Here is a 13,703-nt window from a genome sequence, read left to right on the forward strand (position 1 = left end):
CCATGGGAATGTCCCAAGTTACCAGTTATTGCCAGAGCTTCTCTGTCTACAGAAACAACAGTGGAAACATATGTATGGATGTCATACATCAGGGCATGCTGGAATGATCCCACAGACCGATCTTTGTGTCCTGTGGGCAGTACAATTTCAGTGCCATCCAAAATGTAGCATCTGCATTTGGGAGATAATGCTGAAGGAAATGCTTCAACTTCTCACGTTGTGGACTTTGACCACTCTCCCTTGATCCCTCATCCTTGGGTCATGGGTGCACCAATGCAACCACAGGGCTGTACCGAATTCTCCTTCTCAAACCAATACGTAATCGCTGTCCAGGTTATTTCTGTAGCAAATCCTGAAGTTTTAATACTGATTTCAAACCCAAGGGCCACTGAATCCCTCAGACCAGATGCACGGCTTCTCTATTTGAGCCCCACACATGCTGTATTGGCAAATTGCCAAATTGATCCTGGGCCTGCAAAATGCAGTGGATGTGGCCATGGCACATATCGAAACTCTCAACCTCACACGCCAATGTGGTTGCTTTCTTACTGGGGTAACAGGTCGGTTTGCTCTCTTGATAGAACCCACCACAACCCAAAACGGACTCCCGATCCCTGAGACTCAGCGTGTGCCATTATCTGTAGCTCTATACCTCATTTTCCGCTGCCTCTGCTAGCTCAAGTTTGGCAGATCGGATCTTGGTCTCAGAATCAGTTGTGGGGATATTTTGTGCTGATTTCTATGAGTTATGTCAGCCAAGCATCTGCTGTGCACTCTTCTAACACTCAGCGCATTACCTACATTCTCATGTGTGCTGTCCGCTTGAGAGTGTGCGTCCAAGTAAAATAGAGTTTAACCTTTGCTGCTCCATCAGCAGAGGTCAGATCCTGCACAGATTTCCATTCTCTACTTTGCCTTCTCCTGCTTCCAGGGTTTCTGAGGCCTCAGCCTGTCTTTGGAAGTAACAGACCACACTTCGGAATTGTCCTGTGCCAAGGGCTGGGTGAGTGGAAGTTTACATTGCTGTGTACATGGGAGGGAGTGAGCGCAGGTTGCACTGGTTCTCTGCCAACTGGGCATCGATAAATCAACACTTTCCAGATGTAATTCACAGAAATGTGATGTTTGTTTAGCTCTGTTTTCTATAAAGCCATGGTTGGAGGGATTGTCCGAAGACTCCAATTTTGACATTGTGTTGATAAGACAGTTGCAGTTTTTAAGAAGGTCAATAGAATTGATTTACATGTTTTGGAATTTATATGAAAATGAAGATAGTGTTTCAAACGTACTAAATTTACCTATAAGTCAGACTTGTCAAGTTTTGTAAAATTATGTCAGCTCTAAGAAATATGTAGACAGATAGAAAGTAAAATCACAGTCCAAATTTTGAAGGGGACATGTCAACTCTTTACTGTTGAAGCCTCCAACACCAACAGGAACCAGGAAGTACCTATTGAAACCATGAAATAAAAGAGCCTGGGTTTCCGTTGTGCATGTGGTGCCCTATAATCCCAATGACACATACTGGCCAATGTTGGCATTTCAAGGGTAACATTCCTCTCTAGGGAAGTACAAGAAAAACCAAACAAAACATATACATTTAGGCTTGATTCCAAAAGCACATACAGGCATTTTAGCTATGAGAACCCTGCAGCAGCTCTGTTAGGCTATTGAAAATCAGGTGTTCTTCTATCAGTGTTGAGAACGCTTAATCATCCGATCACGTTGGGTAAAGCAATTTAACACATCCAAGTCTGTACCCCCAATATATCGTGCACCCAGTGCTTGGCTGAAGAGAAAGACGGTCCACCAAACCTGTGTCTTTAAAGGCTTTCACGTCTTTTACCCTTCAGGTCATTATCTGACATAATATTTACCTATACTGTCTTGAAACACTGAGGCCTATTATATATTCAAGTTCAGTCAAAGATTCCTCTCACTTACCACACTCCCTTCACCCCAGACAAGACATAAACCCAGCATTTGCTGAATCTAGGGGAAGGTCATCATTTCTTTGTGTGAGCTAAGTATTCAATTCCCAACTATTTTAGGCGAGAGTATTTGACATTTCAGGGTTTCACTGTTGTTCACAGAGTGTGAAGTTGGAGGAACTCTGATTCTAGGAGGGGTTGCAGTCCTCCTATTGGCTTCATTGCAGCTCAGGTTCTGATCCTTTAAAATGGATGCCTGAGTGGAGGGGAGGGAAGAAAAAGTGCTTGATAGCAAGGCCCAAACCTGGGAAAATGCTTAACTGGGCTTGGTGCATTTTGGTCTGAATGGTTTGTAAATGCCCCTTGGGACCTGTGGATTCTCATGACCTCTTCCAAGAACATGAGCGCTTTTATTATCTCTGCCATCTCTTCTCTTTTAGACGTCAGGAATCTTGGAGCCGTTCTTGGAGCAGAGAATTGAGTGACTTTCTCAAGTGCACGTTGACACTCCGAATGTTTCTGCCAGTTTCACAGATGTTCAGTAGGTCTCATGAATGTCTTTCGAGCCTGGTATTCTCTAGAGATGTCTCCATGCCGGTATTCTCCTTTGTAGCGGAACAACTCTCATCAATATGTTCGCATCTCTCCTCAATCCGTGCAGCCAGCTTTTCTGCCAGCTTCTCTTCGTGTCTCCCATAAAGTCGACTTCAACAGGACTGGGCAAGTCTGAAGGTACCTCGGAGCCTCACCAGTAAGTTGATGACAGGCAGATCGTGCACTGTCTGCCCTCTCAATTTCTGGAAACTTACCCGTGAACTTAGGTTTTTGGGCAGCAGCATTATCTCGAACTTACACAGCGTCCCGAACAAAAGAACTAAGCCAATCTCCACAAAGGGCGGCAGCCCCTCCATCACACTGATCCACCCACAGAATTCTGCCCAGTTACCTTGGATCCACCAGCCACAACCAGCTTCGTGGTACACACCAAGATTCCACCTAGATTCCAACCGGTAACTGCCATCCCCAATGGTTGATGAATATTGTCAGTGTTGGGGGAGGGGCTGCATCAAACGAGAGGTTACTAAGTTAAATGTGATTCTATCCACTAGCGTGCCACTGTCCTTTTATCTGCCCTCTTCCCTTTGGTTCAGATCTGTATATACAGTACAAACGGAGGGAAGTGTGTCCATTTTTAGTTTACGGTTTCACACGTCTTGAAACTTTCTAGCAGCTCACATTACACTGAGACCCCACTGAAAGAAACTCATGTTTGTGTAATATCCATTCACCTAGAATACATATCCGTCTGTTGCTTTCTGCTGAAACACCCATGCTCTCAGTAAATGGATCCAATTGTTTCATGGGGGCTGAAATTCCGAGAAATTAAACCAATCCCAATGTGCACTTTACTGTCTGACTCGTTTGCTCTTAGTACAGTTTTGCAGAGCTACTTGTCTTTGTTATAGGCTTATGCCGTTTCTTCTCTACTTAGGGTAGAATATGGCATTCATTCTTGCTGTTGGAAGAATTGTAAGTCTATATCACGGACTATGAACAAATCTTATTCAAAATCGGCATTTGGGTTAAGTCACGATATGCTCTTTTGAATCAATATTTATGAATATTAATGCACGTGTCTGTGTTCTGAATACAAGTGTGTTGAGTACATTTAAGCTGCGATAGTGGGTCGGTGCGTGCTGAATGATCCTTGACATCACTTTGAGTATTTTGTTTTGAATACTCATGGTTTCTGTGGTATATGTCAGCCAACCGTACCCTTTTGGTGTCTGTTTGTTTGTTTGATTGTTTGTTTGTTTGCTTGTTGTTGGTTTTGCAAACACATTAGGCCATGCATCACTCCGTTTGCTTCAATCAGAGAGTCATATATGTGAATCACTTAAGATAGTGCTTAAAATCACCTATGATTTCCTGCTACCATCTCCCATCTTATGGCTTTGATGTCCTCCTTGCCTTCTTCTTGTTTCTTGTTTGTAACTCACGCTCTTCTTGCATTTCCAATGATGGTTTTTCTAATTTCCATTTCATCTTGCTACTTTTCTCTTCAGGGTATAATTCTCAATCATTCTTTTAGGATAAGTTTTGAACTGCTGAATTCTTTTAAGCTTTGCTGGTCTGTGAATTTCCCTAGCTCTGCCGTTATTAGAAGTGGCAGTCATGTGGCATAGGCTACCAATGATTACAGCTTTTTCTCATTCAGGATATTGCCTATGTCCTTGCACTCCTCCCTGTTCTGCAATATTTCTGCCGAGATATGAGCTGAAACCCCTCTGGAGGTTCTGTTGTGAATAAGTTGCTTTCCTCTAGATGCATTTTAAATCACTGGGGTGCTCATGAACTTTGTTGATTTGAATTATACAGCTGCAAGTAGGTCTATTGGGATTCCAACTCCTTTGGACACTGTGTAGTTCCTGAAATCGTATAGATGATTCTTTCTTGTCTTTCAGCATGTTTCAGTCTGACTTTTCTACAATTATCTTTTCAGGCTTTTTTTTGTTAATCTTGATTTTCCATCTGGGACTCTTACGAATCATACTCTTTCATGCTTTGTCTTACCCCAGGCTTCAACAGCAATGTTTGCATTGATTTGCACTTCTTTTTGTATGTCTTCTTCTGATCGAGGGATTTCTGTTCCCCTGGCTTCACAGTCTTTCACGAGTCCGTCTGCATTATCAAGTCTGCTTTGGACTGACTTTAGCCCTGGTATTGTCTCATCCTTGGGTTTTCTGGTATTATTTGGCTCGTTTTTAGAGTTTCTCTTCCCCTTTCCCGGTATACTGCCTTTTGTGATTCTGAGACACTGTTGTACTTCATGTTTTCCTCACCTCAGTTTTCAATACTAGCTCTGTTAGCGTTTTGCAGTCTAGATGTTTGAAAGCTTAATTTTTGGGCCTTCAAACTCTTTGGAACTGAAAATGGTACTTCCTGTTTCTTTTACTATACTTCTTTACCTCTACTGGTCAAGTAATAACAGGTATCTAATATAGATGTATAGGGCTTTGTTAAGTGAAAATTTTAGACCATTGGGTGTACAAAGATCCATGATATTTTTTTGAGGATAATTTTCCCTAGGCATTGATGCCATGTCCTTTTCCTGTGTGTGTTGTCTGGTATATCTCTACATGCTTGTGTTGCCTTTGTTGTGATGAGCCCACCATATTATTTCAATTATTAATACTTCGTTTTATTGCACTTACCTCACAATTCTGAAAGTGCAGAGTACACTTCCTCTTCTGGAAATGAAGCTTAAAGTTTTCAGCTCGGCATTCTGCTGTACGTCATCTTGGAGTCTTTCCAAAACAGCAAGCTTAGAGTATGCTTGTGCTTTCAATTGCCATGGGAATGTCCCAAGTTACCAGTTATTGCCAGAGCTTCTCTGTCTACAGAAACAACAGTGGAAACATATGTATGGATGTCATACATCAGGGCATGCTGGAATGATCCCGCAGACCGATCTTTGTGTCCTCTGGGCAGTACAATTTCAGTGCCATCCAAAATGTAGCATCTGCATTTGGGAGATAATGCTGAAGGAAATGCTTCAACTTCTCACGTTGTGGACTTTGACCACTCTCCCTTGATCCCTCATCCTTGGGTCATGGGTGCACCAATGCAACCACAGAGCTGTACCGAATTCTCCTCCTCAAACCAATCCGTAATCGCTGTCCAGGTTATTTCTGTAGCAAATCCTGAAGTTTTAATACTGATTTCAAACCCAAGGGCCACTGAATCCCTTAGACCAGATGCACGGCTTCTCTACTTGAGCCCCACACATGCTGTATTGGCAAATTGCCAAATTGATCCTGGGCCTGCAAAATGCAGTGGATGTGGCCATGGCACATATCGAAACTCTCAACCTCACACGCCAATGTGGTTGCTTTCTTACTGGGGTAACAGGTCGGTTTGCTCTCTTGATAGAACCCACCACAACCCAAAATGGACTCCCGATCCCTGAGACTCAGCGTGTGCCATTATCTGTAGCTCTATACCTCATTTTCCGCTGCCTCTGCTAGCTCAAGTTTGGCAGATCGGATCTTGGTCTCAGAATCAGTTGTGGGGATATTTTGTGCTGATTTCTATGAGTTATGTCAGCCAAGCATCTGCTGTGCACTCTTCTAACACTCAGCGCATTACCTACATTCTCATGTGTGCTGTCCGCTTGAGAGTGTGCGTCCAAGTAAAATAGAGTTTAACCTTTGCTGCTCCATCAGCAGAGGTCAGATCCTGCACAGATTTCCATTCTCTACTTTGCCTTCTCCTGCTTCCAGGGTTTCTGAGGCCTCAGCCTGTCTTTGGAAGTAACAGACCACACTTCGGAATTGTCCTGTGCCAAGGGCTGGGTGAGTGGAAGTTTACATTGCTGTGTACATGGGAGGGAGTGAGCGCAGGTTGCACTGGTTCTCTGCCAACTGGGCATCGATAAATCAACACTTTCCAGATGTAATTCACAGAAATGTGATGTTTGTTTAGCTCTGTTTTCTATAAAGCCATGGTTGGAGGGATTGTCCGAAGACTCCAATTTTGACATTGTGTTGATAAGACAGTTGCAGTTTTTAAGAAGGTCAATAGAATTGATTTACATGTTTCGAATTTATATGAAAATGAAGTTAGTGTTTCAAACGTACTAAATATACCTATAAGTCAGAATTGTCAAGTTTTGTAAAATTATGTCAGCTCTAAGAAATATGTAGACAGATAGAAAGTAAAATCACAGTCCAAATTTTGAAGGGGACATGTCAACTATTTACTGTTGAAGCCTCCAACACCAACAGGAACCATGAAGTACCTATTGAAACCATGAAATAAACGAGAGCCTGGGTTTCCGTTGTGCATGTGGTGCCCTATACTCCCAATGACACATACTGGCCAATGTTGGCATTTCAAGGGTAACATTCCTCTCTAGGAAAGTACAAGAAAAACCAAACAAAACATATACATTTAGGCTTGATTCCAAAAGCACATACAGGCATTTTAGCTATGAGAACCCTGCAGCAGCTCTGTTAGGCTATTGAAAATCAGGTGTTCTTCTATCAGTGTTGAGAATGCTTAATCATCCGATCACGTTGGGTAAAGCAATTTAACACATCCAAGTCTGTACCCCCAATATATCGTGCACCCAGTGCTTGGCTGAAGAGAAAGACGGTCCACCAAACCTGTGTCTTTAAAGGCTTTCACGTCTTTTACCCTTCAGGTCATTATCTGACATAATATTTACCTATACTGTCTTGAAACACTGTGGCCTATTATATATTCAAGTTCAGTCAAAGATTCCTCTCACTTACCACACTCCCTTCACCCCAGACAAGACATAAACCCAGCATTTGCTGAATCTAGGGGAAGGTCATCATTTCTTTGTGTGAGCTAAGTATTCAATTCCCAACTATTTTAGGCGAGAGTATTTGACATTTCAGGGGTTCACTGTTGTTCACAGAGTGTGAAGTTGGAGGAACTCTGATTCTAGGAGGGGTTGCAGTTCTCCTATTGGCTTCATTGCAGCTCAGGTTCTGATCCTTTAAAATGGATGCCTGAGTGGAGGGGAGGGAAGAATAAGTGCTTGATAGCAAGGCCCAAACCTGGGAAAATGCTTAACTGGGCTTGGTGCATTTTGGTCTGAATGGTTTGTAAATGCCCCTTGGGACCTGTGGATTCTCATGACCTCTTCCAAGAACATGAGCGCTTTTATTATCTCTGCCATCTCTTCTCTTTTAGACGTCAGGAATCTTGGAGCCGTTCTTGGAGCAGAGATTTGAGTGACTTTCTCAAGTGCACGTTGACACTCCGAATGTTTCTGCCAGTTTCACAGATGTTCAGTAGGTCTCATGAATGTCTTTCGAGCCTGGTATTCTCTAGAGATGTCTCCATGCCGGTATTCTCCTTTGTAGCGGAACAACTCTCATCAATATGTTCGCATATCTCTTCAATCCGTGCAGCCAGCTTTTCTGCCAGCTTCTCTTCGTGTCTCCCATAAAGTCGACTTCAACAGGACTGGGCAAGTCTGAAGGTACCTCGGAGCCTCACCAGTAAGTTGATGACAGGCAGATCGTGCACTGTCTGCCCTCTCAATTTCTGGAAACTTACCCGTGAACTTAGGTTTTTGGGCAGCAGCATTATCTCGAACTTACACAGCCTCCCGAACAAAAGAACTAAGCCAATCTCCACAAAGGGCGGCAGCCCCTCCATCACACTGATCCACCCACAGAATTCTGCCCAGTTACCTTGGATCCACCAGCCACAACCAGATTCGTGGTACACACCAAGATTCCACCTAGATTCCAACCGGTAACTGCCATCCCCAATGGTTGATGAATATTGTCAGTGTTGGGGGAGGGGCTGCATCAAACGAGAGGTTACTAAGTTAAATGTGATTCTATCCACTAGCGTGCCACTGTCCTTTTATCTGCCCTCTTCCCTTTGGTTCAGATCTGTATATACAGTACAAACGGAGGGAAGTGTGTCCATTTTTAGTTTACGGTTTCACACGTCTTGAAACTTTCTAACAGCTCACATTACACTGAGACCCCACTGAAAGAAACTCATGTTTGTGTAATATCCATTCACCTAGAATACATATCCGTCTGTTGCTTTCTGCTGAAACACCCATGCTCTCAGTAAATGGATCCAATTGTTTCATGGGGGCTGAAATTCCGAGAAATTAAACCAATCCCAATGTGCACTTTACTGTCTGACTCGTTTGCTCTTAGTACAGTTTTGCAGAGCTACTTGTCTTTGTTATAGGCTTATGCCGTTTCTTCTCTACTTAGGGTAGAATATGGCATTCATTCTTGCTGTTGGAAGAATTGTAAGTCTATATCACGGACTATGAACAAATCTTATTCAAAATCGGCATTTGGGTTAAGTCACGATATGCTCTTTTGAATCAATATTTATGAATATTAATGCACGTGTCTGTGTTCTGAATACAAGTGTGTTGAGTACATTTAAGCTGCGATAGTGGGTCGGTGAGTGCTGAATGATCCTTGACATCACTTTGAGTATTTTGTTTTGAATACTCATGGTTTCTGTGGTATATGTCAGCCAACCGTACCCTTTTGGTGTCTGTTTGTTTGTTTGATTGTTTGTTTGTTTGCTTGTTGTTGGTTTTGCAAACACATTAGGCCATGCATCACTCCGTTTGCTTCAATCAGAGAGTCATATATGTGAATCACTTAAGATAGTTCTTAAAATCACCTATCATTTCCTGCTACCATCTCCCATCTTATGGCTTTGATGTCCTCCTTGCCTTCTTCTTGTTTCTTGTTTGTAACTCACGCTCTTCTTGCATTTCCAATGATGGTTTTTCTAATTTCCATTTCATCTTGCTACTTTTCTCTTCAGGGTATAATTCTCAATCATTCTTTTAGGATAAGTTTTGAACTGCTGAATTCTTTTAAGCTTTGCTGGTCTGTGAATTTCCCTAGCTCTGCCGTTATTAGAAGTGGCAGTCTTGTGGCATAGGCTACCAATGATTACAGCTTTTTCTCATTCAGGATATTGCCTATGTCCTTGCACTCCTCCCTGTTCTGCAATATTTCTGCCGAGATATGAGCTGAAACCCCTCTGGAGGTTCTGTTGTGAATAAGTTGCTTTCCTCTAGATGCATTTTAAATCACTGGGGTGCTCATGAACTTTGTTGATTTGAATTATACAGCTGCAAGTATGTCTATTGGGATTCCAACTCCTTTGGACGCTGTGTAGTTCCTGAAATCGTATAGATGATTCTTTCTTGTCTTTCAGCATGTTTCAGTCTGACTTTTCTACAATTATCTTTTCAGGCTTTTTTTTGTTAATCTTGATTTTCCATCTGGGACTCTTACGAATCATACTCTTTCATGCTTTGTCTTACCCCAGGCTTCAACAGCAATGTTTGCATTGATTTGCACTTCTTTTTGTATGTCTTCTTCTGATCGAGGGATTTCTGTTCCCCTGGCTTCACAGTCTTTCACGAGTCCGTCTGCATTATCAAGTCTGCTTTGGACTGACTTTAGCCCTGGTATTGTCTCATCCTTGGGTTTTCTGGTATTATTTGGCTCGTTTTTAGAGTTTCTCTTCCCCTTTCCCGGTATACTGCCTTTTGTGATTCTGAGACACTGTTGTACTTCATGTTTTCCTCACCTCAGTTTTCAATACTAGCTCTGTTAGCGTTTTGCAGTCTAGATGTTTGAAAGCTTAATTTTTGGGCCTTCAAACTCTTTGGAACTGAAAATGGTACTTCCTGTTTCTTTTACTATACTTCTTTACCTCTACTGGTCAAGTAATAACAGGTATCTAATATAGATGTATAGGGCTTTGTTAAGTGAAAATTTTAGACCATTGGGTGTACAAAGATCCATGATATTTTTTTGAGGATAATTTTCCCTAGGCATTGATGCCATCTCCTGTTCCTGTGTGTGTTGTCTGGTATATCTCTAAATGCTGGTGTTGCCTTTGTTGTGATGAGCCCGCCATATTATTTCAATTATTAATACTTCGTTTTATTGCACTTACCTCACAATTCTGAAAGTGCAGAGTACACTTCCTCTTCTGGAAATGAAGCTTAAAGCTTTTCAGCTCGGCATTCTGCTGTACGTCATCTTGGAGTCTTTCCAAAACAGCAAGCTTAGAGTATGCTTGTGCTTTCAATTGCCATGGGAATGTCCCAAGTTACCAGTTATTGCCAGAGCTTCTCTGTCTACAGAAACAACAGTGGAAACATATGTATGGATGTCATACATCAGGGCATGCTGGAATGATCCCACAGACCGATCTTTGTGTCCTGTGGGCAGTACAATTTCAGTGCCATCCAAAATGTAGCATCTGCATTTGGGAGATAATGCTGAAGGAAATGCTTCAACTTCTCACGTTGTGGACTTTGACCATTCTCCCTTGATCCCTCATCCTTGGGTCATGGGTGCACCAATGCAACCACAGGGCTGTACCGAATTCTCCTTCTCAAACCAATACGTAATCGCTGTCCAGGTTATTTCTGTAGCAAATCCTGAAGTTTTAATACTGATTTCAAACCCAAGGGCCACTGAATCCCTCAGACCAGATGCACGGCTTCTCTATTTGAGCCCCAGACATGCTGTATTGGCAAATTGCCAAATTGATCCTGGGCCTGCAAAATGCAGTGGATGTGGCCATGGCACATATCGAAACTCTCAACCTCACACGCCAATGTGGTTGCTTTCTTACTGGGGTAACAGGTCGGTTTGCTCTCTTGATAGAACCCACCACAACCCAAAACGGACTCCCGATCCCTGAGACTCAGCGTGTGCCATTATCTGTAGCTCTATACCTCATTTTCCGCTGCCTCTGCTAGCTCAAGTTTGGCAGATCGGATCTTGGTCTCAGAATCAGTTGTGGGGATATTTTGTGCTGATTTCTATGAGTTATGTCAGCCAAGCATCTGCTGTGCACTCTTCTAACACTCAGCGCATTACCTACATTCTCATGTGTGCTGTCCGCTTGAGAGTGTGCGTCCAAGTAAAATAGAGTTTAACCTTTGCTGCTCCATCAGCAGAGGTCAGATCCTGCACAGATTTCCATTCTCTACTTTGCCTTCTCCTGCTTCCAGGGTTTCTGAGGCCTCAGCCTGTCTTTGGAAGTAACAGACCACACTTCGGAATTGTCCTGTGCCAAGGGCTGGGTGAGTGGAAGTTTACATTGCTGTGTACATGGGAGGGAGTGAGCGCAGGTTGCACTGGTTCTCTGCCAACTGGGCATCGATAAATCAACACTTTCCAGATGTAATTCACAGAAATGTGATGTTTGTTTAGCTCTGTTTTCTATAAAGCCATGGTTGGAGGGATTGTCCGAAGACTCCAATTTTGACATTGTGTTGATAAGACAGTTGCAGTTTTTAAGAAGGTCAATAGAATTGATTTACATGTTTTGGAATTTATATGAAAATGAAGATAGTGTTTCAAACGTACTAAATTTACCTATAAGTCAGACTTGTCAAGTTTTGTAAAATTATGTCAGCTCTAAGAAATATGTAGACAGATAGAAAGTAAAATCACAGTCCAAATTTTGAAGGGGACATGTCAACTCTTTACTGTTGAAGCCTCCAACACCAACAGGAACCAGGAAGTACCTATTGAAACCATGAAATAAACGAGAGCCTGGGTTTCCGTTGTGCATGTGGTGCCCTATAATCCCAATGACACATACTGGCCAATGTTGGCATTTCAAGGGTAACATTCCTCTCTAGGGAAGTACAAGAAAAACCAAACAAAACATATACATTTAGGCTTGATTCCAAAAGCACATACAGGCATTTTAGCTATGAGAACCCTGCAGCAGCTCTGTTAGGCTATTGAAAATCAGGTGTTCTTCTATCAGTGTTGAGAACGCTTAATCATCCGATCACGTTGGGTAAAGCAATTTAACACATCCAAGTCTGTACCCCCAATATATCGTGCACCCAGTGCTTGGCTGAAGAGAAAGACGGTCCACCAAACCTGTGTCTTTAAAGGCTTTCACGTCTTTTACCCTTCAGGTCATTATCTGACATAATATTTACCTATACTGTCTTGAAACACTGAGGCCTATTATATATTCAAGTTCAGTCAAAGATTCCTCTCACTTACCACACTCCCTTCACCCCAGACAAGACATAAACCCAGCATTTGCTGAATCTAGGGGAAGGTCATCATTTCTTTGTGTGAGCTAAGTATTCAATTCCCAACTATTTTAGGCGAGAGTATTTGACATTTCAGGGTTTCACTGTTGTTCACAGAGTGTGAAGTTGGAGGAACTCTGATTCTAGGAGGGGTTGCAGTCCTCCTATTGGCTTCATTGCAGCTCAGGTTCTGATCCTTTAAAATGGATGCCTGAGTGGAGGGGAGGGAAGAAAAAGTGCTTGATAGCAAGGCCCAAACCTGGGAAAATGCTTAACTGGGCTTGGTGCATTTTGGTCTGAATGGTTTGTAAATGCCCCTTGGGACCTGTGGATTCTCATGACCTCTTCCAAGAACATGAGCGCTTTTATTATCTCTGCCATCTCTTCTCTTTTAGACGTCAGGAATCTTGGAGCCGTTCTTGGAGCAGAGAATTGAGTGACTTTCTCAAGTGCACGTTGACACTCCGAATGTTTCTGCCAGTTTCACAGATGTTCAGTAGGTCTCATGAATGTCTTTCGAGCCTGGTATTCTCTAGAGATGTCTCCATGCCGGTATTCTCCTTTGTAGCGGAACAACTCTCATCAATATGTTCGCATCTCTCCTCAATCCGTGCAGCCAGCTTTTCTGCCAGCTTCTCTTCGTGTCTCCCATAAAGTCGACTTCAACAGGACTGGGCAAGTCTGAAGGTACCTCGGAGCCTCACCAGTAAGTTGATGACAGGCAGATCGTGCACTGTCTGCCCTCTCAATTTCTGGAAACTTACCCGTGAACTTAGGTTTTTGGGCAGCAGCATTATCTCGAACTTACACAGCGTCCCGAACAAAAGAACTAAGCCAATCTCCACAAAGGGCGGCAGCCCCTCCATCACACTGATCCACCCACAGAATTCTGCCCAGTTACCTTGGATCCACCAGCCACAACCAGCTTCGTGGTACACACCAAGATTCCACCTAGATTCCAACCGGTAACTGCCATCCCCAATGGTTGATGAATATTGTCAGTGTTGGGGGAGGGGCTGCATCAAACGAGAGGTTACTAAGTTAAATGTGATTCTATCCACTAGCGTGCCACTGTCCTTTTATCTGCCCTCTTCCCTTTGGTTCAGATCTGTATATACAGTACAAACGGAGGGAAGTGTGTCCATTTTTAGTTTACG

Source organism: Camelus dromedarius, unplaced genomic scaffold (genome assembly GCF_036321535.1).
Source record: "Camelus dromedarius isolate mCamDro1 unplaced genomic scaffold, mCamDro1.pat HAP1_SCAFFOLD_121, whole genome shotgun sequence".
NCBI classification, from domain to species: Eukaryota; Metazoa; Chordata; class Mammalia; order Artiodactyla; family Camelidae; genus Camelus; species Camelus dromedarius.